This window comes from Triticum urartu, chromosome 1 (assembly GCF_003073215.2).
Source record: "Triticum urartu cultivar G1812 chromosome 1, Tu2.1, whole genome shotgun sequence".
Classification (NCBI taxonomy): Eukaryota; Viridiplantae; Streptophyta; class Magnoliopsida; order Poales; family Poaceae; genus Triticum; species Triticum urartu.
Genome location: NC_053022.1, coordinates 228,780,723 through 228,806,300, shown reverse-complemented (window position 1 = coordinate 228,806,300; position 25,578 = coordinate 228,780,723). Strand labels below are relative to the sequence as shown.

Below are 25,578 nucleotides of genomic sequence, written 5' to 3'. Positions count from 1 at the left end.
ACTAGAGTCCTGTGCAGTGCCCCCTCGAGGAAACTCGAGGTTTGGTTTTAGTTGTATGGAGCGCTCATCTGAGTGTGCCCTGAGAAAGAGATATGTGCAGCTCCTATCGGGATTTGTCGGCACATTAGGGCGGTGTTGCTGGTTTAGTTTTACCCTGTCGAAATGTCTTGTTGTACCGGGATACCGAGTCTGATCGGAACGTCTCGGGAGGAGGTCTATTCCTTCGTTGACCGTGAGAGCTTGTGATGGGCTAAGTTGGGACTCCCCTGTAGGGATTTGAACTTTCGAAAGCCGTGCCCGCGGTTATGGGCAGATGGGAATTTGTTAATGTCCGGTTGTAGATAACTTGAACCTTAACTTAATTAAAATGAATCAACTGTGTGTGTAACCGTGATGGTCTCTTTCCGGCGGAGTCCGGGAAGTGAACACGGTGTTGGAGTTATGTTTGACGTAGGTTGTTTAGGATCACTTCTTGATCATAGTTTCATCGACCGTGCTTTGCCTTCTCTTCTCGCTCTCATTTGCGTATGTTAGCCACCATATATGCTAGTCGCTTGCTGCAGCTCCACCTCATACCTTTACCTTACCCATAAGCTTAAATAGTCTTGATCGCGAGGGTGCGAGATTGCTGAGTCCCTGTGGCTCACAGATACTTCCAAAACCAGCTTGCAAGTGCTGATGAGTCAGTGCAGATGACGCAACCAAGCTCAGGAGGAGCTCGATGAAGATCTTGTCCTTTGTGTTGTTTTATTCTAGTTGATCAGTAGTGGAGCCCAGTTGGGGTCGATCGGGGACCTTGTCGCATTTGGGGTTCTTCTTTTATTTTGGTTCCGTAGTGGGACCTTGAGTGTATTTGGATGATGTAATGCTTTATTCATGTAATTGTGTGAAGTGGCGATTGTAAGCCAACTATGTATCTTTTTCCCTTATGCATTACATGGGTTGTGTGAATATTACCTCTCTTGCGGCATTGCTTTCAATGCGGTTATGCCTCTAAGTCGTGCTTCGACACGTGGGAGATATAGCCGCATCGAGGGCGTTACACGATTGTGTGCGTAGCATAAACTAGCCATGACTCTGTGTGCTGCACTAGCAGGCACTCTAACGCAGCCTAATGTAGTGCACTGCAATTCCTACTAGCCACCTACCATTTTGTGTAATGTACTACCTCTGTTCCTAAATATACGTCTTTGTAGAGATTCTAGTATGGACCACATACAGATGTATATGGATGCATTTTCGAGTGTACATCCACTCATTTTGCTCCGTATGTATCCTATAGTGGAATCTATAGAAAGACTTATATTTAGGAACGGAGGTACGAGGTAGTATCATGTATGACCTCTACATATCTAATTTAGTAGCTAGTAGTAGAAATCATTGTCTGCACAAAGGGATTACTGGTCCAAAATCCTAGCAAAGCACGCTCGTAGGCACACTACAAGAGAGAGAGAGAGAGACACACTTACAAGATCATAGCAATGCCTCAGTCCAAGATCTTGGTTGGCCAAGTTGTTAGATCCAGAAAAAACATCATCCTTGTAGTTTTTGCCAGCTGCATAACAGGTAACAACGACATGTTAGTATATTTGAAGTACATCGGGCAGGTGATGCTGGACGGGTTTAAAGGAGGAGTACCTAGGCTGTGGCGGGTGCTTGGCATCATGCCAGACGGTGGGAATCAGGCTAGAAACATCAAGGGTGATGAAGCTGCGCTCGCTGTCGGGGTCCGGTAAGGAGATCTAGAACCGTCGAGTAGGGTGTTTATGGAGTGGCTCCGGTAGGGTGGACTACAGTGTGGACGAAGCGGATCTGTGGCCGTGGACGAGGGCGTTGGTGAAGCTGCTCCGGTGGTTGGGTTAAGGATGGTGTCGACGATGCGGATCTGCGGCCGTGGATGGGGCATCAGAAGCTGCTCCGGTAGGTTGGATAAGGGTGTGACGAAGCAGATCTATGGCCGTGGACTTGTGAGTTGGCAAAGCGGCTCCGATAGGGTTGAGAATGGTATAGGCGAAACTACTCCGGTAGGGTTGACGATGGTGTCGGCGAAGCGGCTCCGGTAGGGTTGAGGAAGGTGTTGGCGAAGAGGATTAGAGGCCATCGACGGGGCCGTCGGTGGGGCGGCTCCTGGGGTGTGTGGACGAAGCATCTCCAGTGGGGAGATGAATGAGCCACTGCAGATGCGCTGCGGTTGACGAGAGTACCGGTGAAGCAGATCCGGTGCCGTGGACAAGGCCGGCACTGAATGGGCTGTGGTACAGTGGTGGATGAGCATTCTACTTGTTTTAGTGGGGGCGGGAGGGGTAGATGCGGCCGTAGAAGCAGATCTGGCGAGGTGGATGCCACTGGTAGTGAATGGGCTCTGGTACGCTGGTGGATGAGCAGTCTAGGGTTTTGAGAGGGGAGGGGAAGAAAGGCCGATGAATTATGGACGGCGTGATGTAAGATTCTCTGGTGCTGTGGAGTTAGTCATTTTTGCAGGAGGGCGAGAGGAAATGGGGGTGCCGTGTGGTGGAGAGAACCGGAAGTTACCAAAGCAGCCCCGACCTATTATGTAGATGAGGGCGGTATTGTTACTATTGTTCTCCGTGCACCAAGGACAAAAGGAGGATTTCACATGCTAAAGACTAGGTGGCGGAAATTTTAGAAGGAGGCGGTAGATTTTGCCGCTCGTGGGATCGTTCGTATCCAGTTTCAACTAATTTTGGACCGTTCTAGCGGGAAGGTCATGCGAGATTGTGTACACGGGGCACGCGTCAGCAGTTAATAACTGGTGTGAACTCCACCCAAGAAAAAATACAATAACTCGAGATGATGCGCCGATAACTTGGACGTTCACACGGGCGCGGCCAATCGTACGTGTGTAGAGGTGCATTCACATAAAAGGGATCAAACGCTCAGCCTATGTATTTCTCGTGTAAATAGATAATTTAGTGCCATTGGTTATTTACTTTAAACATAATGCATTGATGTGTTAGTGTAGAGGCGCACAAAAAGAAATGGATATTGTAGTCCCACAAAATAAATCGATATTGTAGTCCACTACTTAAAAGTGTTACCTCATATGATTACATAGCCTCCATTTTATAAATTGGGTACCCGTTGAATTCATATATGAATATTACATATATTACTTCATAATAGAACCTTAAATCATCCAAGACTAATGAATTTGAATGTAAGAGTAACAATGGTGCATGTACATGATAGCTACATTAGTGGTTTGAAGAAACATCACTGTAACTTTGGCATGCACAATCGAAAAGGTTTATTTAGATAGAAAAAATGTGATATATGAGTGTCCAATCTTTGTAGCGTTGAATCGATAGTGTACCATTGGCCACGATACAAAGTAGATATTGATTTATGTTCAAGCGATGCACGTCCACGATCGTTAGATAGTGATACGTGAATGAATTGTGCAATCTCTCTGACAGGCATACATATCTCATTTCCCCGTGGGCATCGGAATCACACACGTGCACTTCGTGTATTTCTCTCCCTCCATCAAGGTTAGAATTCGTCTTTCTACCCCGTCCTACAAGTCTGTCACACAGAAACACACACGCTCTCTCTGTCGAACACGCCCACCCCTTTTATTCCGCCCACCCACAACCACTAATGTCTCAAAGGATAATTATGTCTCTCACAAATATGCCTAAGGTTAACTTCAGTTCCAGAACCATATGAATACAAACAATGGGATTCCAGCAAAGGACCTTTTGTTTTGAGATTTAGGCCTCTCTCTCTCTCACACACACACACAAACACACACGCGCGCGCGCGTAGACATTGTTTATCGCTTCATTTTTCCGGCACTTCACTACACCATGCACCAAAATTCCCTACCGGCGTGTGTTGGGAAAAAGTCACCATTGTCGACCAACAATATGTCAGAAAAATTTCTAACGGACTGTGGGTCGGGAAACATCTGTTCAGTTACGCACTATCGGTCGAGAATGGTATAGCATATATCATCAAACAGTCAGTCAGGAAATCCTTTATGGCCCATGGACCATCGGTTGGTAAATAACGCCGACCGACATTCTGAAGCTAACTGGGCCTCGCGCGCGAACGGCCAAATTTTAGCGCTAATAAACGGCCCAACCCGCGAACATTTTCCCCCAAAAACCCAATCTCCTTCGTTCCCCTCGCACGTACAGGACAACCAAATCCCTAGCTCGATCTGTTCGTTCCCCACGCACACCGCCAGTGCTCCCGCCGGTCGATCCCACGCCGTCCCATTGCCGCCCCACGCCGTCCCACCGCCGCCCCATGCCGCCCTCCCTCTGCAGCGCCGCTCCACCGTCGCCCCACGCCGCCCTCCCTCTGCGGCGCCACTCCACCGCCGCCCTCCCTCTGCAGCGCCGCCCCACGCCTTCCTGCCCCATCAACGTCACGCAACGCCGTCCTGTCTCTCCACCGCCGGACCCATGTCCTAGTGCTCTCTCTCTCCGGGCGCCTCTCTCCAACCAGCAGTAGGCATGTGAGCATCTTGGGAAGCGGCAAGCCACCCTCCCTGGACTGACCTCCCCCATCTCCACCGTCCAGCTCTCGAAGACACGCAGCGGCAGCGGCAATGGTCGATGCGGCTGAGGTACAACTCTTCCCTCTCTATCTTTACCTCCCTCCCCCCTCCCCCATCTCTCTAGGCTTTGTTGTGAGAGTGGGATGGTGGGGAACGGGGAGCTCCGGCAGTAGGGAACGGCTACACCTCTTGCTTTTCTTCTCCAGTTTGATGTGTACTGCAGCTAGTCTGATTGTGAGATACTATGTAGGCAGAAAATGTGCTAATCAATGTACAGAGTAGAAGCTTGGTGGTAGCAATATGAACTAATTCTAGAAGTTGAGCTGTTGTGTGCAAAAAAAATTTCCCATTGCAGTTCTGTCCTTTAATTCCACCGTACCGATAGAAAGGAATTTGTAGTCATCGGTATCGAGTTTTCTTGTCTGGATGATCTGAAGACAAATGAAGAAGAGTTTAACTATAAAGTTAATACACAAAAAGAGCGCTGAGGAGCTAAATATTGTCATGCATATGGATTGACCTTGCCAACAGTATGTATTACTTCATTAAAAAGCATCATCTTGACTTTTAGAATCATGTTTCCTTTAAAAGCATGCAACTCGGACATACATCCAAAAAACTGGAGTCTCTGAAAACATACAACTTAACTGACCTGATGTTATACCTAAATCTCAGTAACAAAAATTTTAAACTTGAGTTTCTCTTTTGTTTACTGAAGTAGATTTTGAAGTGAAAGAAAACATGGCAGAGAGCTGTAAATATATAAAGCACTGCATCTCAAAAGTTGTAGTCTACTTGTTCATCTGTCTTGTTTTTTCTACAGGTAACATAGAGGAGCACTGCTGGTAACATTGAGCCGACAAAGAGAAGTTGTAGAATATTTGCTGCAACCACTAGGTGAGTTTCTCTTCCCCACTCAAGTCCAGAGGCCCTCCATATGTGTGGATGTCATGAATATGTAGAGATGCCTCCTCATGTTTGACACTGACTTTTATATTGTCTAATTATTTTGGTTATTAGGATTCTTGCTGCCAACGACTCAGCTTCCAGCAGCGGTGCAGCGATCCCCCTCCCGTGCTTGTCGCTGCATCCTCCACCAGTTGGTGAGTCAACCACAGCTTTGATCCATTTTATTTATGGTGGTATCTGCCTTTACTGTGTGTACTACCATTGAATTGGTTCTATGATTCTTCGTTTCTTTTCTGCGCCAATTTATTTACAGTACTTAAATTGATTCCTTGCATTCTCTGGTTTTGATATTATTCGTTCAGGATTTAGTGTTGACTTGGTAGTAACCAGTTGTGAAGCTAAGATACCATGGATAAAGGTTGGATGGATGCGCCTAGGTATAATGCCGCATATATATTTTGTTTTGCTTATATGATGAAACTATATATAACACACTACACATGTACACTTGCATGTAGGCATACAGAGAAGTACTTACAAGGGCTCGCCAAATTCCTAGGCTATGCATTTAATAAATCATCGGTTGAGAATAAAATCTTATGTCCTTGCAAAAACTGTGTGAACTCGTACTGGAGAGAAGAGTCTGAAGTCCGTGAGCACCTAGTATGCGAGGGATTTGTAGATGGCTACAAATAGTGGATGTTTCATGGAGAACGTGTCTCTTCTTCTTCCATTCCTCCAAATCTAGATGAGGGTGACAACAAGGATGAGGGCGATGATATATCTGATTTGCTAAGAGATCTTGCTCCTGGTTTGGATAAAGGGGGAGATCTTGAAGATGATTGTGGTTTAGATCAGGATGATTCTTTTCTAGAATCTCTCCACAAACTTGGAGCTGATTCTAGACAAGAGCTATATCCAGGCTATAAGAATTTCTCAAAGCTTCGTTTCCTAGTGAGGCTTCTTCACACCAAACTGCTTGGATGGTGGTCTAATAGAAGTTTTGATCTGCTGTTAGATCTACTACAAGATGCTTACCCTCAGTCCGCAATACCCAAAAACTCCAATGAAGCTAAAAAACTAGTCAAATGCCTAGGACTTGGGTATGTTAATATCCATGCATGTGAAAATGATTGCATTCTATTTTGGAAGAACAATGCCAATGCCAATTCATGCCCAGAATGTAAGGCTTCAAGATGGAAATCTGAAAGGAAGAGTGCAGATGGGAAACGTGTCCACAAGGTTCCTAAGAAGGTTCTTCGTTACTTCCCAATAAAGAAGAGGCTTCAAAGGTTGTTTGTGTGTTCCAGAACTGCGGCTCTCACAAGATGGCATGCAGAAGAGCGCACACAAGATGGCTTGATTAGGCATCCTAAAGATTCCCTCCTTTGGAAAGATTTTGATGAAAAAATAAATATTTTGCAAAAGATAGCAGAAATCTTAAGCTTGTAGTATGTGCCGATGGTTTTAATCCGTTTAGATCCATGAATCTCAGCTATAGCATTTGGCCAGTATTATTGATTCCTTATAACTTTCCACCCTGGATGATTATGAAGCAATCAAATTTTATCCTATCACTGTTGATTCCTGGCAGAAATTCTCCTAGTAGTGATATTGATGTCTATCTTGAGCCACTAGTTGATGATATGGTAGATATGTTTCTTGATGGTGTTAGGACCTATGATGCTTCAACCGGAGAGTATTTTCAGTTGCATGCTGCCATAATATGCACAATTACGGATAAACCGGGTCTTGGGTCTTTGGTTGCCTGTGCTTCCTCTGGAGAAGGAGCTTGCCCTGAATGCCACTCTCAATTATGTTCTCTTAGGCTAAAAAATGGTAGCAAGACTTGCTATATGGGGCATCGTAGGTTCTTACGTGCAGATCACCCCTTGAGGTATGATACACGCACATTTGGTGACATAGAACGTGGGACAGCACCCATTCCACTTTCCGGTAGGCAAATCTTAGAGCTGACAGAAAATATGCAAACCAAGTTTGGGAAGGATCCTATAACGAAGAAGCCTAGAACTAAGAAACGCAAGAAAGGGGATCCGCTGATCATTTGGAAAAGAAAGTCTATTTGGTTTAAACTACCATATTGGAAGGATTTGAAGATGCATCATAACTTTGATATCATGCACATAGAAAAAAATGTGTGTGAGAACATAGTTAACACTTTGTTGGCAGTCAATGGAAAAACCAAGGATAATATTAATTCTCGATATGACCTTCAAGCACTCAATATTAGAAAGGATCTTCAACCTATTGATCTTGATGATGATGAAGTTTTTTTTCCTCCGGCACCTTACACTATGGAATCTGATCAGCAGAGGACATTTTGCAAAGTATTTAAAAATGCCATGTTTCCTAATGGTTATGCATCTGACATACGCCGCAATGTGCATGTTAAGGAGAAAAAGATAACTGGGCTAAAGAGCCATGACAACCATGTCCTTTTGCAAGACTTGCTGCCACTTGCAGTGAGAAGAACATTACCAGAAAGAGTGAGTGCGGTACTGATTCGTGTGAGCAGATTTTTCAAGCGAATGTACTCATAGGTTATTCGCATAAGTGACATGCAAAGGTTGCAGGATGAAATAGCTGAGACCTTGAGCCTTCTTGAGGCCATATTCCTCCCATCATTTTTCGATATTATGGTGCATTTGATGGTTCATCTTCCAGCACAAGCAATGATAGCTGGTCCAGTACATTTTCGCAGCATGTGGGCTGTAGAGAGGTATATAGGAAAGCTCAAGGGACATGTCCACACCAGAAGTCATGTGGAAGGATCAATTGCAGAGGGCTATTTGTTTGATGAGAGCTTGACATTTTGCTCACACTATTTGGATGATGAGAGTCGGTTGAATCGAGCTAGGAATGATGGAGGTTTGGATATGGAAGTTGATGATACAACTCCTTTCTTCCACAACATTGGTCGAGGGCTGGCTGGCAAGTGCATGGTGATGTTAGATAACAAAACTTGGTTGCAAGCCCACAGATATGTCTTGTTCAATTATGACAACATAGAACCATACCTAGAGTAAGATATCCCTACTATGTATTGCTATTAGGTTATTTCTCTCCTCCTTGTCAATTGATAAATATAACCTATATGCAGCAAACATATGGATTACCTTTCTTCTATTGGTGTTCGAAGTCATCGAGAAGTCAAGCGTGTGCATTACGAGACATTTCATGAGTGGTTTAAATTGCACGTAAGTGGGCATGTGACTGTCAACCTATAAGACATATAATTCCATCCCATTGTAGAGTAACAATAGCATTTCATAATCACAGGTGGCAGAAATGGGAGATGAAGCACCTCATGAGATAAAAATATTAGCTAAAGAGCCAAACTTGGTTGCTATGAAGTATAGTAGCTACACTATAAATGGGGTAGACTTTCATACATAATAATATGATGAGGGCCGCTCATTTCAGAGTAGTGGAGTAGCTCTTGTTGCACAAACCACATCCTTTGCAAAAGGAAAAGGTGACAATATTAATGTAAGAAACAAGACCTATTATGGCATTATAAAGGAAATTCTTGAGTTGAATTATCAACATGAAGGGAAAGTAGTGTTGTTCAAATGTGACTGGGTTGATAATCGTGTAGAAGATGAATGGGTGCAAACTGATCAGTTTGGAATCACTTCTGTGAATTTCAAGCATTTGTTCAATACCGGTGAGAAAATATCAGACGAGCCCTTCATATTAGCCACACAAGCAACTCAAGTTTACTATGTTGAAGATCCCATTGATGCTAAGTGGTCTACTGGTGTTCCATCATTATATGACATAGAAGAATCTAAAGATGACAACGGTAATGTTTTACGTGTGACGTTGCCTGATCCATGTACTGCTATACGTGTGAGTGTTGCGGATGGATGCATTGGTTCTGCTAGGACAGATATAGATGGACTAGTTCTTAAAGCAAGTGATATTGAAAAAAAGTAAGTGTTGTGTATGATCCTCTAATGTTTTGTATTTTCAGCGATGTACTCACATAGTGTGTCTTTTGCAGGAGGAAAAATGGCAAGCGCAAACGGAAGAGCTAAAGATGGTGGGGTCACGGAGGAACAACTGAAAGCGGTAGAGTATGAACTACTGAGAAGCAAGACCATTGAACAGAATGATAAACGGCTAGCAGCGGTACGAGCAACAAGAGCTTCTATGCAGGAAGATATGGAAGCGAACCAAGCCCCCCAAAATAAAAGAAAGGTATGTAGCTTCCATCACATTCATGTTCTACCTGAAGGAAGCAAATGTAGCTTGCAACACTAACCTATATATCTATGCAGGCACCCTCCAGCGCACCTGTAAGCGTGAATGAAGGACGTGTTTTGAGGTCTAGGGTATCAAAAGATCAAGATCATGTTGATCCTGAGCATCAGCCTTCCAAAGGTAGCCTAATGTCACATGCTAGAATTGTTCATATTCTAACCTAATGTCACTTGCTAGAATTGTTGTATGACTATGTTAATTTTCTTGCATGAAGAGATTACTCATGAGCTTGATGGTGATGGTAGTCAAAAGAAAGGTGGAAGAAAAATTACTTGAAAGGCTAACATATATGCAAGGCTGAATCAACCCAAAATCCATATTCCACTTAATGGGGATGGCCAGCCTGTTGGGCCAGATGCAACCGAATTTGCCAATTTCATTGGTACTTTGGTGAGGAATCATATACCACCTGCAGAGTTAGATTGGCGAGATGTTGATGTAGAGAAAAAGTTGTTAGTGTGGGAGACCTTGAAGGTAGAAATGAGCATAATTTATAACTTACACACTCTTTTTTAAAGCCATCTAACTGAGTGTCCTGTTTTCTCTCATTTTAATAGGCATTTTATGAGCTGGACTCAACTGCTTTGAGCTTTGTTATCGACACTTCACACATAAAATGGAAGGATTGGAAGTCAGATTTAAAGAGGTACAAGTTTGATGCTGCACTCACTGATGCACAACTTATGAAAAGACGTGACAACAGAATTAGTGAAGCTGACTGGAAGACCCTTATTACTTATTGGAGATCTTCGGCATTTGAAGTAAGTCATCCTGCTAATCAAAACTGTAGTATATCTTTGCAGCACACTTTGTCCTGGACATAGATAAACAAATATGCATGTAATGATTCTCAAAACACAAACAATATGTGTGATAAATCTCCTTTACTTTTTGCTTGTAGTCTCGTAGTTCTATCGCCAAAAAGAATTGTGCCAATGCAGTACCTCATACATCTGGCAAAAAGAGTCATGCCCGTGTTGCCAATGAAATGGTAAAAAAAATTACCCCAATTATAAATGATATGCCACTGTGATTCAGTGACTAATGCATATTGAAATAAATAAATGATTGTAGGCTGTCAAACTTGGGCATGATCCTTGGAGAGATGAAGTTTATATCGAAACACATACATGCAAGAAAGGGGAAAGGAAAGGGAGTTATGTGCCGCAGGCAGAAACAACAATTGTAAGTCTCTTTTGCCATGCTTTTTCAATATTGCTCAGAAATTGTAGAAGTAGAATTTACAGAGCTCGTAAATGTCATTTTGTAGAATGAACTCATAGAGAATGCTGAAAAGCACCCTGAATGGAAGGAAAAGAGCATTCAAGAAGGTGATCTGTTTGCACGCGTATGTGGAATGAAGGAGCCCAGGGGTCGTGTCTGTGTGTTAGGTCTAGGTCCAACACCTCAAGATTTGGGCACACCGGGTACACGGGGTAAATTGAGCACAAGAGTTCTAGTTGAAATGCAAGGGCGTCGAGAAGCTGAAAATCGCTATAACATGCTCCAGGGGCATGTGCAACAAATGGAAGAAAGAATGAACCGAATGGAATTGATGTTAGCTTCACAAGGAAGGCATAATCTGGAAACTCCTAGCTCGTAGCATGGTTCCAATTCTCGACAAGTAATGAACTATTTCCACATCCTTTCAATGCATCATTAATCCATCTTGCATGCACTAACTCTATTTCCATATTGTTGTCTGGTAGAACTTCGGAGCTGAAGCTGAGGAACATAATGACGCTGAAGAAGATGTTGAACAGGATGATGAAGAGCCATTTGTTCAAAGAAGAGTTGTTGCAAAGCCCCCTGCAAGAAGCTCATCAACCTATGAAGATGAAAGCCTTGTAATCTTCACATCCTTACCTATATGTTTAAATTCTGTTTTGTTTTCATGTTTCTAAAATAATCATTGATTCAGATTGGTATGGATGTGCTTCTATATGCATGGACTGGTCCTGAAACTCCTGTTGCCAAGGCAACGATTATCTCAGTTGACCCAGACACTATTGTGGGCGGAGAGACCCTTGGACCAGGAACTTATGAGGTTCTTGTCAATGTTGCTATTAGAAGAGATGCTACGGTGCCTTATGAATATGACGATTTACAAATTATTGCTGATGCTGTCACAAGGTCCATTGCATGGCCATCTAGCAAGGTAATCACCAACAATATGTCTTTTGTCCACTTATCTCAAATTGTTTGATATGTGATACTGACTCATGATCACTTTGCTAGATGAAACCCTATAAACCAGGGGCATCTTCCTCATCCCGCCGCTAAGGTATTTTTGAATCCCGAGCTAGTATTTATTTTTGAGCTACAAAACCAGGGACGAAATGAACTTAACCAGAACCTTGTATCTTCTTCTTCTTACATGGTGATGGTCTATAATTGTTTTGGTTATTCTCTTCATCTAAAGTTTGGCTAAGTTAATGTACAGTTCCTAGCTTACATGGTTTAGCAGAATTAGAAGGAAATAATAATGTTATGCAAAAGTTGGCTTTGGTACAGTTCTACTTGCCACATGCCTAGAGGAGCTGGCTGGCACAAATTTCTAGTTGCTCTCTAGCACCAACCAAACTAGCCTGTAGTGCTCTGCACGGTAAAGCATGTCTTTTGAACTAAAACTGGGAGTCTGGACATGCTAAAATGTTGCCTTATGTCTAGATGATTTAAATTTAACTTAACTCTGTTGCCTTGTGTTTCTCCCAGTACACCTCTGTATTGCTCCTATTTCCTGAAACATACTACATGGTCACGTTGCATCAATGCTTTATTATGTCAAATGCAACAGAGATCTAATTAGCACATGTTGTGGCATTATTCTTAACTTGCCCTATTTTTTGTAACACTAAAATCCCCCAGTTTTTTTATTGCCAATTGCCATAGTGCTTTATAAAATTATCATTATTGCCATTGTCTCTGAATGCATGCTCATCAGGGACATTTTTATTCTTTGTAGGAAAGACATACAAAAGGGCCAGGAAGTAACCAGGAAGATGCCAGTTTGCATCAGCTACATATTTTCTGTAATGGAGCAAAAACAATGTGTCTTTTAGGTCTCATTATGTAAACCTATATGGCATCTTGTCATCTGGGTATTTATCTTGTCATCTGGGTATTTTGTGTAATAGAGAAAACAATGAATCTCGGACATGCACCTATCATTTTGTAAACCTATCGGGCGATTCGGTCACAAAACCATAAATGTTTCCTTCACTCTTGAGAAGTAATTATTATGTTATTCTTCTTTGGTCATGATTTACTATTTTCAAAGCACATGCAAGTTACTGTAATTTGACTGATATCATGTAGTACTGAGATATGCGACTTGATTGACATTGTATTGTGTAAGACAGATGGGAAATCAAGGGTTTAAATATTGCTCAGCTAAACAAAATGTTGATAAATTGTTGGTCGGCAAAATAGAACATCGTCTCATTGTTGGTCGGCAAAGGGTCATGCTAGTACCAATGGAAAGTTGGTCGGCAAAAAGGATAGCATCGCACAGTTGGTCGGGAAAGTTTCAGGACAAGGACAACAGAAAGTCGGTCGGCAAATATTATACTATCAAACAGTCGGTCGGGAAAACTTAAACAGCAACGCCAACTGAAAATTGGTCGGCAAACATGTTACCATCGGGTAGTCGGTCGGGAAAGATTCCGAGTAGGGCCATCAGAAAGCCGGTCGGCAATTCTCTTTATAGGCGTCCAACTGTCGGTTGGGAAAGATATGTCGGTCGGGAAAATGCTTTCCCGTCTGGGTTTTCCCCAACAAACGTTGTCGGTCGGCAATACTCTTTCCCGACCGAGTGTATGTCGTCAGACCTTGTTTTCCCAACCAACTTGTTTGTTACGGATGTGGTGCTGTGGTGTAGTGCTTGCATGCACATCGTTTGTTTTTCTTTGTGATGCTTTAAGTATGCCTCGCACACATCCTATCTACCTATCCCTTAATATATATATGTGTCACACAAACTCCTTCTCCCTACTAGCAAGATGCACATGCGTTGCACGGAACATCAAGATGCATTTGTATGAGTAGTTTATCTTGTGGGAGAAACGGATGAATGAGGGAATGCCTTATTTGCAAATGTAGAGAGGGGTGTGGCTATATTTTTGCGAAATTGCCATAGTTTCCTTCCTATCCATCAGATATAAATCGGATGGCCTGTATCGCAGGATGGCAGGAACACCATCATCACCAACTCTGTTTTTTATAAGAGTAGAGATATGTAAGTGTCACAGCTGCCCCCCACCCACCCACACACACACACTTCCCGACACCGAAGGAGTAGGGTGACACCTCAATCTTGATACTAATCTATCGACTGGCTTCTCTCTCAAACACACACACACACACACTACCCGACACTGAAGGAGTAGGGTGGCACCTCGATCTTGATAGTAATCTGTCTACTCTTTCAAACACACATGCTCACTAGTTGTGGCTCTATGCATCTCACGCACACTCTCAATACGTCTTTCTCTCCCTCCCCCTCCCTACCCCCACCCCAACCCCAACAATGACAGCAGAAAGGTGACAACTCGATCTGATCTTAATCTGTCAATTGATTTCTCTCTCAAACATTGTGTCTCTGTGCCTCGCTCAGACACACTTGATACGTCTTTTTCTCCATATCCCCCTCGATATGTAGACTTCTCGCACGCTCACAGCTGTAGTGACGATGACGCTGAACCCAATGTGCTTTGTTTTTACCGGCCTCATGTGATAGTTTTCACCCTGTTTTCTGTTAATTAATAAGGCAACCTTTTCATTGTTACTACTAGTGAATCTGAAATCATTCAGGGCAGACATAAAATATATCAATTCAACCCAATTATCGCAGTAACTATTTTAAAAGAAACTAGCTAGATGCCCGTGCGTTGCACGGAATATCAAGCTGCATTTGTGTGAGTAGTTTATCTTGTGAGGGACTATCAAGATGCCCATGCGTTGCACAGAACATCAAGATGCATTTATATGAGTAGTTTATCTTGTGAGCAAAAAGGATGAACGAGGGAAGGCCTTATTTGCAAATGTGGAGAGGGGTGTGGGTATCTTTTTGCATAATTGCCATAGTTTCCTTCCTATTCGTCAGATATAAATCGGACAGCCTATATTGCAGGATGGCAGGCACACCATCATCACCAACTCTGTTTTTATCTCTACTCCTATAAAATACTTAGTTGGTGATGACGGTGTGTCTGCCATCCGTCATTTCTGACCATCATATCTACATCTAACGACTATGATGTAAGTCGTGGCTTTTTGCAACAAGACCCCACTTCTCCGCTCCAATTTGCAGAAACCCCTTAGTATATTGAAACCAACAACATCCCTCCCCCACCTCATCAAAACATCCACAAGTAATATATTTTGAGTGAAACCTAATACGAGTATATTTTTAGTGATATATACACCAAACTAGAGTGTTTTTCTTTCAAGTTTGTGAACATGTATTATTATATTTTGGATCTATTGCAACGCACGGGCACATTGCTAGTAAGAGTAGAGAAAAGGATGTACGAGGGAAGGCCTTATTTGCAAACGTGGAGAGGGGTGTGGGTATCTTTTTGCAAAATTGTCATAGTTTCCTTCCTATCCGTTAGATATAAATCCGACGGCCTATATTGCAGGATGGCACGCACACCATCATCACCAACTCTGTTTTCTACTCCCTCCGTTCCTAAATATTTATCTTTTTAGAGATTTCAATAAGTGACTACATACAGAGCAAAATGAGTGAATCCACATTCTAAAATATGTCTACACATAGTATGTGGTAGTCCATTTGAAATCTGAAAAAGACAAATATTTAGGAACGGATGTAGTATAAGAGTAGACATGGAGATATATCTCCAGCATGGTCTAAAACAAAAATGTGCTGGACTGGTTAGCGCCGGATGCTCGCAACGCGATGACCTGAGTTCAAATTCTGTCTTTAACTTTAGATTTTTATATTATATATTACTTATTTAATATATGCTTCTTTCGCTACTGTACTGATAGTGGAACCCACAGAGTACTTAGATTACAATATTAAGGATGGACTTGTTTCTTTTTAACTTTCTGTACGAAGTTCTAGCCACCCTACAAGTCACGTGTACACTGCACATGCAATTAACTTTTTATAGAGGGAGAATCATACACGCAATTAACTCAAATGGATTGGATGTGACTCTATTATTTCCAGCATAAGAGCATCTCCAATGGCAGCCAGCAAATTTCCTCCCGCTTCCTTCCGCGGAGGACCACATCAAACGCCATCAGCATACATTTTCACAACTCTAACCAACCAGATGAAATTCGTGCAAACATGGACTGGTTTCATATAAGCATGATGGATTTCATTACATTTACATGAACTAAGCAGTGCTAATCCGGCTCTCTTGGTATAATTAGTACTCCCTTCGTCCGGAAATACTTGTCCTTGAAATGGATGCATCTATACTTATTTTAGTTATAGATACATCCAATTTATCCATTATTAGAACAAATATTTCCCGCCAGCCGGAGAGGGAGTACCTAATCTAAATGGCTGCCCGCGGATCCCTTTGTCTTCCTCATGTCCGGCAGACACTTGAGGGGTCGACGAAGGTCCTCGGAAGAGACGAAGCAGCAAAGAAACCACCTGAATGCGCAGTCGTCGCCTCGGCGGTGGCCTTCATGGGACCCAAGTGGCGGCGTCCTCCCATATTCTACTTCTCCTTGATGATGGCGGCGGACACGGAGAAGCTGGCCACTGACTCATCGCTGTCCATGCACCCAGAATCTGTCCCTGCCTACATGGCGTTGCCGCAGGCACGGGAGGCGCGGCCGCAGGCACGGGAGGCGCATGCCCACAGACACGGGAGGCGCGGCCATCGCAGACACTGGTGGCGCGATACGACGCGGCAGCGACGATGCCTATACCTGCGTGGAGCAACTTGCTAGTCCTCATCGAGCTGAACTGGAGCAACGAGTTGCTAAACCACGCGCTAGATTGGGGCGGCAACTGGCTCAGTCGGGCCAAGCGAGGTTGATGAAGCACAGAGCGGCCTCGTCCATATCTGGAGGGATCGGCGGGCCACCCAGCCGGGTAGTATGCAGGAGAACGGCTCCTCGGAAGCCATCAGAAGAGTGGAGAAAATGGTGAAGGAGGAGATGGGGGAGCGGCGGAGGGGTGCGATTCTTGCCCGTTTTCTGTCTGGCCTCATTTAAATAGAGGGTGGACGGTAGGAGATTGGCGGGCGTCTGGCCTCGTTTATACTGAGGGCGGACGGGAGGAGCTCGGCCAGTGTTGCATTTAATTCAGGCCCGCTCATGAACATACGTCTGGCGGGAGTAGGTTTCTCGGTTTGCATGTGGGTTTAACGAAGGGGTTTGATGGAAGCGAGGAGGCATGTTTAGCCGGGCGTGCAGAGGGCGGCGTAGTACTATTCGATTTGACAGCGGGTGGCGCAGTTCCTGATACGGCTTTAATGCAGACGAGGGAGGTGTAGCGGTTCCCGAAATGTTGAACGGCCAATGATGCATCCTCCTTCAATTAGCATCGTGCGTGCATGATGGAAGTAATGGGAGGAAGACCAGGAAAAGAGGCTGCATGATGTGAATGCAACGCAGTTTGCACTCATATAAAGGCGCCCCTCGATTCCAATGCACCTGCCACATCGTACGCACCTAAGCATTTACCTAAGCACCTACACTAAGCGCAAAAGTGCTCACTCCAGACCCATGGCGGCGATGCGCACGAGCGGCAAGGGGCTGTGCCAGATGGTCCACGATGCCGGCCTGCGGCATGGCGCTGAGGATCGTCTCCAGATGGTGTTCGCGACCGGCTGGTGGATGGCCGCCGTCAACGCCAACTACGAATCTCAGTTGGACCACATGATCGTTGCCACCACCAACAAGTTCACGGTCCTCAAGAATCTCGGGGAAGACATCGCCGTACTCCTCCAGCCCGCGCGCCCGGGCTCCTCATCGCCTGCCACCCTAATTGGCCTCCATGGCCGGAACCTCTTTCAAGCACTGATGGCCCTGCGACTGCCCGCCGACTCCACGAGGAATGTCCACCTGCAGGTCGCGTTCGCCGCGAGGCGCCTCGCCCTGCAAGAATTCTTCGACCTACACATCCACATGTATGTGCAAATCGTGTACATAGGTATCTACAAGGCCATTGAGGATGCTACGGCATTGGCCTTCCTCAACCGGCTGGAAGCCTTGGATGCCTTTGCTAAGAAGCACCTTGACCTCGCCACAAAAGCAACCGCTCCTTAGCCGTCGGTCTGTGGCCCGGCGCCCTAGTTGAGGAGGAGGAGGTTGTACGTTGATGGATGCATCTTTATTGTTGCCTGATGTAACCACCACTACGATCGCATCATCGTGGCCTTAATTCTTATTGAGCTATTGCATTCTCGTTCCAGTCAATACCAACATGTGCGATCCCTTTCCTTAATTTTATGCATCACTGTAACTAGTAATCCATCCGTCAATTTATAAGTTGTGCTTACCTTTTCCATCAACTTTGTGCAATGCACGGGCATGTTGCTAGAAACACTAGAACATGTCGGACCGCATGTGACCAAACCGATGATGCGCCAACCTAGCTAATACGTACCCTGCTTATCTGGCGGAAATAGCCCCGCCCTAGCATTTCCAATCGTTATTTGTATCTATCGATCATGCCAAGGAGTAGAACCAAATGTTACAATTTATACATTTTTCTCTACTGCTACTCCTATAAAAGACTCAGTTGGTGATGGTGGTGTGTCTGCCATCCATCATTTTTGACCATTAGATCTGCATCTAATGGCTGTGAGGTAAGTTGGGGCATTTTTGCAACAATAGCCCACTTCTCTGCTCCAATTTGCAGAAAACCCCTTTATTATCTTGAAAGCAACCACATCCCTCCCTCACCTCATAAAAACAGCCTGAGAAATATATTTTGAGTGAAAAGTAATATACTAGGAGTATATCAAAACAAGAGTGATTTCTTTCAAGTTTGTGAACAAGTACTACTATTCTACTACTTTGGATCCATCGTAATGCACGAGCACATTGCCAGTAAAAGGAAAAGGCCTGCCGCGTTCGCGTCGCACCCCCACACGCCCGAGAATCAGGAGTACTCCATGGCCCATCTGGCACGCCACATAGCTAGGGAAGGCGTGTTTCCTAGCATTTTCACTTTCATGTGGGACCGCCGTTGAGAAAACTGACTATTGGCAAACTGCACCCCACCCGCCGCCAGGTTGGAAAACAGAAACGAGGGGAAGATCTAGCTATAGCACGAAAGCCAAGAAATTTGGTGTCTGACGGGGCTCGTTGATACAGTGTTATTTATTCAGAACTAGCAAGATGCCCATGCGTTGCACGGAAAATCAAGATGCATTTGTATGAGTAGTTTATGTTGTGGGAGATAAGGATGAACGAGGCAAGGCCTTATTTACAAATGTGGAGAGGGGTGTGGGTATCTTTTTGCAAAATTGCCATAGTTTCCTTCCTATCCATCAGATATAAATTGGACGGCCTATATTGCAGGATGGCAGGCACACCATTGATACGTCTCCAACGTATCTATAATTTTTGATTGCTCCATGCTATATTATCTACTGTTTTGGACATTATTGGGCTTTATTATCCACTTTTATATTATTTTTGGGACTAACCTATTAACCGGAGGCCCAGCCCAGAATTGCTGTTTTTTTTGCCTATTTTAGGGTTTCAAAGAAAAGGAATATCAAACGGAGTCCAAACGGAATGAAACCTTCGGGAACGTGATTTTCTCACCGAACATGATCCAGGAGACTTGGACCCAACGTCAAGAAACAAAGGAGGAGGCCACGAGGTAGGGGCGCGCCTACCCCCCCAGGCGCGCCCTCCACCCTCGTGGGCCCCTTGTTGCTCCACCGACGTACTCCTTCCTCCTATATATACCTACATAGCCCCAAACGATCAGATACGGAGCCAAAACCCTAATTCCACCGCCGCAACTTTCTGTATCCACGAGATCCCATCTTGGGGCCTATTCCGGAGCTCCGCCAGAGGGGGTATCCATCACGGAGGGCTTCTACATCATTACCATAGCCCCTCCGATGAAGTGTGAGTAGTTCACCTCAGACCTACGGGTCCATAGTTATTAGCTAGATGGCTTCTTCTCTCTTTTTGGATCTCAATAAAATGTTCTCCCCCTCTCTTGTGGAGATCTATTCGATGTAATCTTATTTTTGCGGTGTGTTTGTTGAGACTGATGAATTGTGGGTTTATGATCAAGTCTATCTATGAACAATATTTGAATCTTCTCTAAATTCTTTTATGTATGATTGGTTATCTTTGCAAGTCTCTTCGAATTATCAGTTTAGTTTGGCCTACTAGATTGATCTTTCTTGCAATGGGAGAAGTGCTTAGCTTTGGGTTCAATCTTGCGGTGTCCTTTCCCAGTGACAGTAGGGGCAGCAAGGCACGTATTGTATTGTTGCCATCGAGGATAACAATATGGGGTTTTCATCATATTGCATGAGTTTATTCCTCTACATCATGTCATCTTGCTTAAGACGTTACTCTGTTTTCATGAACTTAATACTCCAGATGCATGCTAGATAATGGTCGATGAGTGGAGTAATAGTAGTAGATGCAGGCATGAGTCGGTCTACTTGTCTCGGACGTGATGCCTATATACATTATCATACCTAGATATTCTCATAACTATGCTCAATTCTGTCAATTGCTCAACTGTAATTCATTCACCCACCATAAAATACTTATGCTCTTGAGAGAAGCCACTAGTGAAACCTATGGCCCCCGGGTCTATCTTCATCATATTAATCTTCAAATACTTAGTTATTTCCTTTGCCTTTTACTTTGCTTTTATTTTACTCTGCATCTTTATCATAAAAATACCAAAAATATTATCTTATCATATCTATTAGATCTCACTCTCGTAAGTGACCGTGTAGGGATTGACAACCCCTTATCGCGTTGGTTGCGAGGATTTATTTGTTTTGTGCAGGTACGAGGGACTCACGTGTAGCCTCCTACTGGATTGATACCTTGGTTCTCAAAAACTAAGGGAAATACTTACGCTAATTTGCTGCATCATCCCTTCCTCTTTGGGGAAAAACCAACGCAGTGCTCAAGAGGTAGCAAGAAGGATTTCTGGCGGCATTGCTGGGGAGTCTACGCAAAAGTCAATATACCAAGTACCCATCACAATCCTTTTCTCATGCATTACATTATTTGCCATTTGCCTCTCGTTTTCCTCTCCCCCACTTCACCCTTGCCGTTTTATTCGCCCTCTCTCTCTATCCTTCCTCTCTTTCCCGTTTGCCTCCTTTTTGCTCACTTGCTTTTTGTTTGCTTGTGTGTTGGATTTCTTTCTTGTCATGATGGCTCAAGATAACACTAAATTGTGTGACTTTACCAATAGCAACAACAATGATTTATTAGCACTTCGATTGCTCCTCTTACCGATGCTGAATCTTGTGAAATTAATGCTGCCTTGCTGAATCTTGTCATGAAAGATCCGTTTTTTGGCCTTCCTAGTGAAGATGCCGCTACCCATCTAAATAGCTTCGATGATTTGTGTGATATGCAAAATAAGAAAGATCTGGATAATGATATTGTGAAATTGAAGCTATTTCCTTTTTCGCTTAGAGATTGTGCTAAAGCTTGGTTTTCGTCTTTGCCTAAAAATAGTATTGATTCATGGAGTAAGTGCAAAGATGCTTTTATCTCTAAGTATTTTCCTCCCGCTAAGATCATCTCCCTTAGAAATGATATTATGAATTTTACGCAACTTGATCATGAACATGTTGCACAAGCTTGGGAGAGGATGAAATTAATGATACGTAATTGCCCTACTCATGGTTTGAATTTGTGGATGATTATACAAATTTTTTATGCTGGATTGAATTTTGCTTCTAGAAATCTTTTAGATTCAGCCGCGGGAGGCACTTTTATGGAAATCACTTTAGGAGAAGCTACTAAACTCCTAGATAATATTATGGTTAATTATTCTCAATGGCATACTGAAAGATCTACTAATAAAAAGGTGCATGCGATAGAAGAAATTAATGTTTTGAGTGGAAAGATGGATGAACTTATGAAATTATTTGCTAGTAAAAGTGTTTCTTCTGATCCAAATGATATGCCCTTGTCTACTTTGATTGAGAATAATAATGAATCTATGGATGTGGATTTTGTTGGTAGGAACAATTTTGGTAACAATGCGTATAGAGGAAATTTTAATCCTAGGCCTTATCCTAGTAATCCCTCTAATAATTATGGTAATTCCTCCAACAATTCTTATGGAAATTATAATAATATGCCCTCTGATTTTGAATCTAATATTAAAGAATTTATTACTTCGCAAAAGAATTTCAATGATTTGATTGAAGGAAAATTGCTTAAGATTGATGAGTTGGCTAGGAACGTTGATAGAATTTCTCTTGATGTTGATTCTTTGAAACTTATATCTATTCCACCTAAGCGTGATATCAATGAGTCTCTCAAAGCCATGAGAATTTCCATTGATGAGTGCAAAGAAAGAACCGCTAGGATGCGTGCTAAGAAAGATGCCTTTATAAGAGCGTGTTCTTCTAGTTCCTATGAAAATAAAGATGAAGATCTAAAAGTTATTGATGTGTCCCCTATTAAATCTTTGTTTTGCAATATGAATCTTAATAATGATGGGACTGAATATGATCCATATTTACCTAGAAGGCGTTCCAAGAATTCGGAGTTTGTCAGAGTAATGGGCCACGGGTAGGCCAACCCGAGTCCCATAACCTTTCAAGACATCGGGGCAGGCTGCGCCTCAAGACCCCAGGACAAAGAGCCGCCTCCTGAGGAGTCGACGGCAAGGCGGCCGACTGCCCGCTCACAACCGAGTCACAGGGACGACTTCCAGAGAAGCCGGCTTTGGGGAGTCGGCCTGTGACTCCAACAAACCCCATGACCTCATCAAAGGTGACGAGGCAGGGGCGTGGCTACAACGAAGCCCACCCCCGCCCCTCACCAAGGGCAGGCATGGCCACAGCAAGCCGTACCCCGGAAGATCTTCGCATGATGTGGCACTGTTGCCATGCCGGCCCTGACATCAGCACCGCAGGGCCGAATCCTACACCCACGATGGCTTGTCTGTACGGCCTGGAGGCAGCAGGCCCCACCAGTCAGTGAGACCTCGGGAGACGGCAGGAGAACCACCAGTCGGACCCGTCGGGAGTCGGCCCGGGGGAGTCAGCCGAGCCCTCCCCCGGGGCCCACGCGCCATTAATCAAGACGTGATGGGGAGTGGCATCAGTGATCGCCCTCCAGGCGGCGGGGCTGTTTCCACGACCTCATGATCAAGCCCGCGTCATCAGAAGCACGGCTACAGTAATCAGCAGCCGGCAAGACCCGCCCGCGGCGGATGCGGCCTGTCGGCTCCGTACCAGGCCAGTCGGCGGGCCCCAGCGGTCGGCAGAGAAGAGGAGGCCAGAGGCACTGACGGCTGGGCCCGCGTCCTGTCGGATTACCATTGTACCCCTGGGGGGTAGGCCTATATAAACCCCCCAGGGCACCCATGCAAAGGGTTGGAACCCATTAGCTCTAGACCAGACCGTATAGAAGGGAGAGAGCTAGCCTTGCCCTCTCCCACCACCAGAAAACAGCTCAAGGAGAAACCGTGTAAACACTTTCGCCATAGTGATCATGCGGAGACCCCGCAGAGCAGCAGTAGGGGTATTATCTCCCCGGAGAGCCTCGAAGCTGGGTAAGATTTGCCGGCATGCATGTCTTCGCCTCATCCCGTTTCCAGGCACCGGCGACGTTCTACTCGCCCCCACCATGATAAGCCATCCGTTGGCATATGTCGCACCAAACCCCCGACATTTGGCACCCACCGTGGGGCCTGGTGCACCGCCGCCCGGAGATCTTCTCTGGACGGGAACCCTTTTCCTCCCTGGCGAGCGCAGCCAGCCAGGCATGCCAGACGGAGTTTGCGCCGACGCGCTAAGCGGCGTCGAGATCGCCTGCGCGATCAGCTCCTTGGCCGAACTTGTCGGCGAGGTCCGCCTCTCCGACGAACCTGCATCCAACGCAGGCGCGAGCGGCCCCGAGAACCTCCTCGCGGGCCTCCTCGATCAACTCCACGTTTTCGGCGAGCCTGCCGTAGACTTGGAGACCGTAGGCTCCACCGACCCGATGCTAGTCGACTCCGACACCGCGTCGCTCGACGCGTTCCCCACCAATGTGGTGGTCTACGATGAACATCTCCCCCATGCAGAGAGCAACGGAAGCACCGTCACCGAGGTGCTAGTCATCAGTCATGACGAGCTCCCCGGTGGAGGAGCGCACAACTCGCTCGGCGTGGCGCTGCAAGACCTAACTGCGCCCATTCCGGAAGACGCTGACGCAGAGACGTTGGAGGCGTGCCGCCTTCAGCTCATTGAAGGCGCGAATAAGCTGGCCAGCATGAGGCGCTTGTCAGAAGCCTACCAGCGGGAGATGGATCGCGCCGTCGGTGGCTCGCCAGCCCCGGCGGGGCCCAGCCGCCTTGGCGCGGTCCGGCAGCGCGGCGTAGCCATCGCCAACCTTTTTGGGGCAAGCCGCCCTGTGTACGCTACACCAGCGGAGAAGATCCGAGCCGCCCAGGCAGCGGCGGACGAGCTGGACAATTTCGAGGGCGAAGAACGCCGCCTCATGATGGAGCGAGTCCAGCGGCTTCTCGACGCGGCTGCCGCGCAGAACGAGGCCGACTGCCGCGCGGAGGCGCCTCAACGGCCCGTTGACGACCTTCACCGAGATCAAGGCGCGACGTCTCGGACGCCGACTGGCGGCACCCGAGGAAGAAGAGACAAGGAGACGACTGTTAGCCACAGTTGGACTCGCATTACCATAGAGCGCGACCGAGACGGCCGCCCAAGAGCAGTGGAATGACGGGACGACTGTCTGCCTCCCCCTCCCCGCAAGGAGAGGCGAGTCTCCCCGCCGCCTGTTGACCATCCGACTCTCGGCGACCGCCTTGGCCGCCGAGAGGGAGTTGGAGAGAACGACGCCCGCCACCGGATCGACCGACTCCACCGATCCTTAGCGCTGGAAGAAGAAGACGAGTTGGGTCCGCCTTGTTTCGGGCCCCGCATTCGGGACGAACCCTTTCCCAGAGGGTTGACACTCCCAAGAGACACGCCCAAGTATACCGGCTCCGTGAAGCCGGAAGACTGGCTAGTCGACTACTCCACGGCTGTCAGCATAGCAAACAGCAACAAGAGTGTCGCCGTAAAGTACGTTCCGCTCATGCTCCAGGGCACGGCCCGGACATGGCTGAACAGCCTAAAGCTCCGCAGCATCAACAGCTGGGTCGACTTCACCGAAGCGTTCGTCCACAACTTCACCAGCATGTACAAGCGTCCTCCCAAGCCTCGTCAGCTCTCCTTGTGCGTGCAAGGCCCCGACGAGTCGACTCGCGATTACCTCACGCGTTGGGCCGAGCTCCGGAACTCCTGCGAGGTCATGCACGAGGTGCAGGACATCGAGTACTTCACGGCCAGGTGCAGAGAAGGCACCCTCCTCAAGCACAAGCTCCTTTGCCGCGAGCCAGAAACCCTCGACGAGCTGCTGATCATAGCGGACAAGTACGCCACAGCCGACTCCTCCATGAAGGCGGAAATTCAAATCAGCACAACTGGCAAAGTGGCTCCTCAAGCTCCAAGAACTCCGGCGGCAGATGCCGGCCGGCGACAACAGCAGGGCGACAACAAGCGCAAGGCCCCGCAGCCGGCTTCCAGCAGCCGGCAGGTCGCGACCGTTGAAGCCCAGCAGCCAGATGAGCAGCCCCCGCCCAAGCGACAGAAAGGCGGCAAGCCAAACTGGTTGCCTGCCTTCTCCTATGAGCA

General features: G+C 45.9%; 2 long non-coding RNA genes across 2 annotated transcripts; both read left to right on the top strand.

Moving 5' to 3' along the window:
• The first annotated feature begins 4,413 nt into the window (after positions 1-4,413).
• Positions 4,414-5,631, top strand: LOC125526471. Its single transcript, XR_007291723.1, has 3 exons — positions 4,414-4,597; positions 5,352-5,425; positions 5,549-5,631. It is a non-coding gene; the product is annotated as an uncharacterized LOC125526471 (long non-coding RNA).
• Positions 5,632-9,739: 4,108 nt separating this feature from the next.
• LOC125526400 lies at positions 9,740-10,388 on the top strand. The gene is made up of 3 exons (XR_007291673.1): positions 9,740-9,844; positions 9,939-10,198; positions 10,282-10,388. It is a non-coding gene; the product is annotated as an uncharacterized LOC125526400 (long non-coding RNA).
• The last annotated feature ends 15,190 nt before the right edge of the window (positions 10,389-25,578 follow it).